Source organism: Macrobrachium nipponense, chromosome 46 (genome assembly GCF_015104395.2).
Source record: "Macrobrachium nipponense isolate FS-2020 chromosome 46, ASM1510439v2, whole genome shotgun sequence".
Lineage (NCBI taxonomy): Eukaryota > Metazoa > Arthropoda > Malacostraca > Decapoda > Palaemonidae > Macrobrachium > Macrobrachium nipponense.
This window is the reverse complement of record NC_061106.1, coordinates 35347920-35357213: the sequence shown is the minus strand read 5'-3', so window position 1 is coordinate 35357213 and position 9294 is coordinate 35347920.

The following is a 9294-nucleotide window of genomic DNA, read 5'->3' as shown; positions in this document are numbered from 1 at the left end:
TCCGAATTAAATATTATAATTAAATTAAAACATTCAGAATATAATTGCAAAAACATTTACTTAAAGAACAAGCAAATGGCTGATGACAACCCACCCAGAAGGAAGTTAAAAACATACTACTGTAACTGTACTCGTACAGAGTTACAACGAGAGAGAGAGAGAGAGAAAACAATAACAAACATACAGACAGAGAAAACAATAACAAACTTACAGACAGAGAAAAACAGCTCAACAAGACCATCAGGCAATAAACAATTGTGTGGATGACGTTTGGGAGTTTAACGGTGGTACGGTCAATTTGATAATAATGGATTCCAGTATTGTTAAGTCGTTTTCTATTTGTACCAATCCTACTATTGAAAAATCTTTATTGTCTATATAGGTTTTACATATTTTTGTATGGTTTTTAATATTAGATTGTTCAGGGCTAGACAATCTGCTCTCCAGTTCTGAAGATGACCCCTCTGTGAGCATCAATGCGCACTCGCAACAGCCTCTTTGTACATCCGACATAGATCCCCTGACTACATCTGGGCCACTTGTACTTATATATAATGTTGGATGTAAACAAAGGACTAAGCTTGTCTTTGAACTTGAAGAGAGAGCCAACTGTTCGGGGATTCCTCGGAATGAGTTTCAGGTTGAGGGCCGGTAATTCCTTTTGGATGATGGTTAGAAATTTCGTCCTGAAAGTGTCATCTTGTAGGGAACGCCGCGTATAAATTCATTTTAGGGACAGTGTGATATAGAGGAGGTGGCGTAATCTCCTTATTCAACATACTATTTAACTGTCTGAAGAATAGTTTTGATGGAAAACAGTTGGTAGAGCAATTCGTATTATTTGGAAATGCAATTCGCATGGACCACTAGAAATTGTTTGAAAAAATGTCCTGTATATAGATTTTTTAGCTTATGGTTTACCTATACGTACAAAAAAAGGTCAGTTCAGTATCAGTTAACGTTCGTAGGGGATATAACGAATTTGTTTCATTTATTGGCTAATGAAAGGTGCAGCAAGTGTACTTATTCTTTGGAAAAAGCACTTATATAATTGCCCATGCCATAGATATACAGAGAGAGATCTATGGTTCATACCATCACGCCCGGCTCTTTATCCCAAATAAAGGGCGGTGGAGACGGGGGCTGGGCTTGGGGGGTGGAGGGGGAAATTGGGGAATATTATAAGTCATCCAGAATCATATAAATGTATAATTATTTACTCCTGTCAAGGATCATAAGTTTTTTTTTTTTTTTTAATTCTACAAAGAATGTACCCAGGCGACCTTGGCCACTTAGTGCAAGCAATGAATCTTTGTATTGTGATGTAACTGTTGTTTTTATTTATTCCATTATAGTAGTTAAAGAATGAAACCCTTTATCCTCAGGCGAAGCAGAATCTGCGAGTATATATAAAAAAAACCACGAAACAAAGAAATATGATACTTTTACTCTCTCTCTCTCTCTCTCTCTCTCTCTCTCTCTCTCTCTCTCTCTCTCTCTCTCTCTCTCTTAATATCTGAATACCTTTGCAAGGACACATGTGGTCTGAAAGGTAAGCACTAGACCAACTTCGCATTTTATCTTAGTGATTCGTATTCAAGAAGAATGTTCTGTAGTGAGGCTCCACATCTCAAAATATACATCGTTACATGAACGCTCGTGTACACTACTGCGAGACAGAATAGAATGGGAAATAAAACTGAAATTGTCGTCTTAACCGGGAAGAGAGGTTGACCATGACTACATCCATTTAGTAAGCCGTGCTTTACCCGTTACTTGTGTTTTCATTTATATTACTTTCGTAAAATCTGTAATATCGCTTGATATAGACTCAAATACTTTTATTTAATATTATCCTTAGGTGTCATTATCGAAGGCAGTAGGATAAAAGCATGGGGGAAGTGGAGAAAGATAGGTAGAGTAGTATGTGATAAAAAAATGCCAATCAAGCTAAATGTCAAGATATACAACACTATAATAAGACCAGCGTTATTGTATGGAGCAGAAACATGGGCTCTAAGAAGAAAAGAGGAAGTAAAGATTCAGAGAACAGAGTTGAGAATGCTGAGTGGATTATGGGAGTATTGCTGTTTGAGAGATTGGAAAATTATGAAATAAGACGAAGATATGGGGTAAGAAGGGCAGGTCGCAGGGGTTATATAGGCTTCTTAGTGGGCTTTAGGTACTCCTAGCTTTAGACCACTTTTCCCACAAATCTGCTGGCTGTGTTTTTGCATCTTTCCAGACAATGCCGTAGGCAGTGTGTGATCCCAGGCCGCTTGGAAATGCCCTGATTCTACCTCAGTCTACGCCGGCTTCTGTTATCAGGGAGATGTGCTCACCTCTGACTTGAAGTCAGCCCCTTTGTTTCATCGTCGCTGGTTGGAGCCCTCCTCAGAAATCACGATACATGTGCAAGCCACTAAGGACTACAGGTACATCTCGAAAGTGCAAAATCCAACCAGTCCTATTCCTTCAAGAAGAATCTTGTTATTTCCATTTTCAAATTTCCCTTTTATAACTCCTCTACTGAACGCCCTTTGTCCACCATCGTAGCACGTGCTACCCTTGTGACCTGTCCAAAATTAAGTCTTCATTGAACATTTCATTTAAGCACTAGAGTTCCTCCTCTTGTGTGTGATTAAAGATAAACACCCTCCATAGTGATTAGCTGAGATATTATGCAAGATGTCTTTAGTTTATGTTGTGTGTAATTTGGGAATTCATTTGCAGATTGCTGAGTCCATGCTCCGTCTCCTTGCAAGCGCTTTTATTACCTGAATTCATAAATTTGGAAACCAGCATTGCGGTAGGGGTTGATTTCGGCCAGTTTTTCCACTTTGTGAAAGATAAGAGTGTTCCAGACAGTACATGGCCTCCCCCACATAGCATACCTGCCTTGCCTTTATCTCAGGCCATTCAATGTTGCTTGTAAATAAATATAAATTAGATTGATCCGCTGAGTTTTCAATGGCGACCTTGCATTCCCTTTAACAATTATCTAAAGTAAGTCATAAGCGCTCGATTTTCCCATATTTCCTTTTTTTCCCCCTTACGTTTTGGACAAAGGCCATCTCAAACGTCCCGGGACACATGGTCAGCCTTGCCTACCCGTCCCAGGACATGTGACGGGCCACGCCCGTCCGTCCCGGGACACTTATCGGGCCTTGCCTGCCCGTACCGGGACACGTGGCGGGCCTCACCTGCCCGTCCCGGGACACTTGCAGGGCCATTCCCACCCGTCCTGGGATGCGTGGTGGGCCCCGCCCGCCCGTCCCCAGACGTGTGGTGGCCATCGCCCGCCTGTTTCGGGACACATGGCGGGCCTCGTCTGCCTATCCTGGGACACGTGGTGGGCCTCGCCCACCCGTCCTGGGACACTTAGCAGGCCACGCCCGCCTGTCCTGGGATGCGTGGCGGGCCCCACACGCCCATCCCCGGACGTGTAGCGGGCCCAGCCCGCCCATCCCGGGAAGCATGGTGGGCCTTGCCCACCCATCCCAGGATGCGTGGTGGGCGCCGCCTGCCTGTCCCGGGCCACGTAAAGGGCCCCACCTGCCCGTCCCGGGACGGGAAGGCGCTGCCCGCGCATCCTGGGACACGTGGCAGGCCTCGCCCGCCCGTCCCGGGACATGTGGCTGGCTCCGCCCACCTGTCCCAGGACGTGTGGCGGGCCCTGCCCACCCATCCTGGGACGCGTGGCGGGCCCCATCCCGCCCATCACGGGACACGTGGTAGGCTCCACCCGCCTATCCCAGGACGCGTGGTGCGCCCCACCCGCCCGTCCCAGGATGCATAGCGGGCCCCGCCCGCCCACCCTAGGATGCGTGGTGAGCCCCACCCGCCCGTCCGGGACGCGTGGCGGGCCTCGCCCACCTACCCTGTTATAGACACACCTTTGCTTAGTCTTAGGACCCGAATATGCCACTGACTCCTTCCAGTTCTCCTGGGACTTCTCTGAATCTTTTCAGTTCTCCTGGGGCTTCTCTGAATCCTATGCTTCTTCTTCTGGCACTCTGCCAATCCTGTCATTTTCCTCACGCTTTCTTCAATACTCCCATCTTCCTTTCCCTTTCAGGAATCAATAAAACTCTTAAGGAAACATTTTAGTATATTTATTTCCCTGCAACTTCAACTTCCCTCAAGGATCAACAAAGCAAACTTTAAAAAAAATAAACATTCAAGTTCCATACAATAAACATTGTCCTCAAATTTTTCACATCTCATCCCTCTTTGTGAGGCCAGCGCCATTCCTTGAGGATCGCGCCATTCCTTGGAGATCGTGCCATTCCTTCAAGACAAACAGCTGCTCCTTTAGTTTCCAGTTGTCTTTCTCCAGGCGTCTGTTTTTCCCCTGCAGGTTCTTCAGGTTGTGAACCAATCTCTCCTTTGCCTCTCGCAGCTGTCTAACCTCATCTTCCAGCTTTTCGTTCCGTTCGCCCTGGACACCGGTCTTCCTCTCCAGCCACGATTTCCTTTTTTAGAAGGCATGTCAGCTCCTTCCTCTTGAGTTTTGCAGCCTCAACTTCACACTGGAGTGCACACTTTTCCTTCCTGAGATTTTCCACTTCCTTCTGCAGGCGCTGGAACCTGACCTCGACGTCTTTCCTGCCAGATTCGCGCTTTTCGGTCGCGTCCTTTTCTTCCTGGATGAGCCTCGCCATCCGTGCCGCTTCTTCGCTTTTTAACTGCCGGTCTTTCTTCTTCTGTCGTACGAGTTCCTCTTGCCTCTCAACCTGGATGTTTGCCTCTGCCAACCGCACTGTTAGTTCCCTTATCCTCTCACGTAGGGCATCGTTTCCATCAGCTGCTGATTTTCTTCTGTGATTTTGAGGATCTTTTCTTCCAGCTACCGATTTTCCCTCTTTTCTTGGTCGTTCTCCCTCTTCAGGAACAACGTGTCAGCTTCCAGCGAGTAGGCCCTTTCTTGCCAGGCCTGCTGTTGCAACACCTCCTGAGTGATCTGGATCCCATGAGTGTGTTCTTCCCTTCCGCCCGCCTTCTGAATCTCTTCATTGTTGTCGAGCCTCTGTTGCAACTGAAGAATTATCCTGTCCAAGTTCACCTGCTGCGCTCTCTGGCACCGGATGGTGTCTCGCCAAGCCGCAATTCTCTCCTTCAGTTCCTTCTCCTTGGGCTGTTCAACTCCATCAACAGTAGTCAGGAAGAACCTCACCAGTGAATAGGGAGTCACAATAAACAAGATGACTATTCCTGCGTTATTCCATATTTCGAACAATATCTGGATATACCCAGTTCACATACTCTCCTCTCATTCTCTCTCGATTTTTTGTTGATTTTCTATATTCCACGAGAGATATTTCGATTTATCAAAATATAGCAGGAAATATTCTGAACATTTTTTTAACTCTGCCTTGTCTCTTGGTGCTATAAATTGCTGAAATCTCCCTCTCACTCTCAGGGATGTTTTGCAGTACGTATCTTCTCTCTCTCCTCTCTCTCTCTCTCTCTCTCTCTCTCTCTCTCTCTCTCTCTCTCTCTCCATGCAGGATTTTTTGTTAATTTTATCTGCTAAAATAAATTTGGGGATTTTCCTTTATTTACCGCTTCGTCTATAAGAAAAACAATACTACCTACAAGCGGGCAATTGAACTTTTCTAAGGCAAGTTTCATTTTTATTGAATTTTACAGGATAACTAATTAAAAGATACAATTCTGAACCAATTAGCCAAAACATCAAGAGAAATATATATATATATATATATATATATATATATATATATATATATATATATATATATATATATATATATATATATATATATATATATATATATATATATATATATATATATATATATATATATATATATATATATATATATATATATTGTTACAAATATTGATCGCCTCATCTTCCCAGCAGTTATTTAATTTATTTTATTTCTAAAAGAACAGCCATGTTTACCCTAATATCAGCTGATTTAGGTGCAAAACACAAACTCAGGCCAGACTAGGCATGCCCGGCGCCAGCCGTTAGCTACGGAAAGACTCCTGTCAGCCTTAGGGACGTATCCCAGAGGGAAGTGTGTAGGTAGCTAGGTACTTCGTAGGCCTACTCCTAAGATCTTTTATCCTGTGAACTTCTTGCTGGCGATATGCTCTGTTTCCAGGAATGCTGCCGGAAGGGGGGATAAGCTGACCCCAAACATCCAAGCTTTGCACCTGCATTCGGCCTCAGTCGTCTCCAGTCAGTGACCTGGGACAGATGTCCCATGCAGCCAGCCTTCCATAGAGGCCTACAGAGGGGCTAACTGGCGCCCCAGACCGCAGACAAAGCCGACACCACATTCTACAAAGGTTCACTTATGTACGGCATCCAGATTTGCTGAGTCATGTGTCCAAGTCGTTGCGCCCGCAAGTGCTGCATTAACGCAAGATAATATGAGTAATTTCAACAACCAGCATTTACGTTAATCTTATTTTAGCCAGCTCTCCCCTTGTGAGAGATAAGATTGGTCCACGTGAGGCCCAGTTGCTTTGCCTTTCAACTGTATTGTAAATAAATGTAATGCAGATTAATCAGCTGGTTTTTTATGGCGACCTTTTCCTAGAGTAAGTAAATACCCCAAATGAAGCCTTTTAAGGTAAGTTATTCTGCATTTTCCCTAAAATATTTCCCTTTACGTATTTGGGTCCTTAAGGCCAGGCTCGTACGAAATAAATATAGTATGTATATATATATATATATATATATATATATATATATATATATATATATATATATATTATCTGTATGTATGTATGTATGTATATATATAATTAACTACTCAACCATAAACATTTTCAAAAACTGTAGGTAAGTCTTAAGATTTTAAATGTATATCAGATGAGCTGAAATTTAATTATATTACATTTGTCCTACATAAAAAGAAAAATGAAAAAATATAAAGGAGTACAATTTTATTAGAACATAACTTGCGTTCGTAAACTGAAATGCAATATGAAAACAAAGTAGAAAACATAATATTCCTATTCCTACTTAAGGCGAAAATGACACTAGCCATGAATTAGCGCGACTCAACGCGACACGTTTGGTGTGAACGCAACCTTAGTAAGACGTTGCTTATATGTTTAATATAATGTGCAGGCAGCTTTCTGAACGTCGGAAATATTTGAGACTCCTTGTAACACATTAAAAATGGGATGAAAATATGCAATTCACAATTATCTTATTATTTGAGAACATAGAAATAATAAGAATTGTTTTGAATGAATGCGGTTCAGCGACCATTAATCACCTGGAATCTAAATTCAGTCCCAATTCAGTAACAGAACAAAAGTAAACACCTTTGATTGACCACAGTCATTTTCCAGGGAATCCATGTTATGTGACTGGAAATTCTTTGTACAATTCTGTTACGGACGGTCAATTTGAATCAAAGTAGTTATCAAATTGTTTAAAACTGAAAATTTCATAGAGATGATGAAAGTTTGAATTCCATTTTCAAGTTTTCAAGTGTTCAGTCATTGACTAATTAATTATGTAGTATACTACCGGGTGTTTCGAAATTAGAGGCCCCCCCCACAACTCCACAGAACAAATGGAAAGTTATGAAGTTTTCTGCTATAGGCTGTCTCCAAGTACTTTATCTTAAGTTTCTATTAAGTCATTTTTCATTTTACATTTCTTGTATTTTCAGACTGAGTGATGGAGTTAGATACAGCCATGGCTAAAGACTTGGGGGAAATCAGATGGATTGACCGAATCTGGGCTATAACCTTCAGAGAGGCCAGGGATGCTGGCGCATCCTTCATTTCACATTCCTGGATAGTTAAATACATTAAAAGAGATGAATACTTTGTTAAAAGAAACTGGAACAAAAATCCATATGACTGTCATCAAGAAAAGAGTGAGAATCTTGTAAGGGCTGAAGTCCTTTCTCAGGAGTCAAAAGACATCATAGCTGAGGCATTGGGTAGACCAAGAAAGTCTTTATGTAAATTGGCGCTTGAGCTAGAAACAAAAAGGGGAAAGAAGAGAAGTTATAGTGCTGTATATCATGAGTTGAAAAAATTTGGTATCAAGCCATTTCATGTTATCAGCAAGCCCAACATCACTCAGCAACAGAGAGAAGACCGTGCATGGTTTTGTGGTTCATTTCTTAAAGATTGGGATGAAGCTGACTTTCTCCATGTTGCCACCTCAGATAAATTCTTCATTTACACAGTCAGGAAGCCAAATCATAAAAATGACATCATTTGGGCTGCAAAGTTGGATGATAACAGCGATGACGTGCGCTATCGCCAAGTTGTGAAATTTCCTGAAGATTTGGGAATTTTTCTCCGTTTTACAGCCAAATGGTTAATGTGGATCATCAAAGAAAAAGGACAGTCATGGAATGGCGAATACTTCAGAGAAACTGTGCTTACTGGTGGAGTATTTCCTTTCCTCAAAGATTCTGAAAATGTGTTATCTGTTGAAGAAATCACATTTTTGCATTATAAGGCACCATGTTTTAAGGCTCTTCAGACACAGGAGCTGCTTCGAAACAGGGGTATCGATTTCTTGTCATCAAGTGAATTTCCAGGTAGCTCCCCTGACCTTAATGTGAGTGAAAACATTGGTAGTATCTTAAAGGATCGTGTTGAAGTGCGCACAGTGAACTATGATGGTATACCAAGCCTCGACGACCTGCGAAGAGAGGTGACTGAAGTGCTCAGGGAAATGGAGTTTGAGTCTCAGATTTTTTGCGATTTACTGAAATCATACCCCTCAAGAATGCAGGCTGTAGTACAGGCAGATGGAGGCCACACAAAATATCAAATACTCAAAGAGAAACTTAAATAAATACCTGTTCTGAATTACTATTGTTTTTGTCCATACCAATTTTAGTTTATGCTGTAGAGAGGGGGGGGGGTGTTGCTTTAATTTCGAAACACCCTGTATATATGTTCATACAACCGAGTAACCTACCCATCATATTGGATATAATTTCTGTCGCTATGGAACGCATCCACCTACAATTCCAGTACCTGTTATTTAGTATAACACTGAACCATGTTCTCTACCCGAGAGAGAGAAACGACAGTTACATTTGGTTTAAACTTGAGAGCACTTTTTTTTTTTTACCTGGTGCAGTAGTTTTCATCAATTGAGACACAATAATCCATATTTAAGATATTTAATTATCTAATTAATTTTGTCTTGAGACCACTAAACTAAACAAAAGCAAGAAAATGCTGGCACATTTCATAATCATACAAACTCGCATTGTCAAGAATGCAGAAGTCTGTAGAAATAGTTATGTAGGGAATATATTAGCTAGGAAA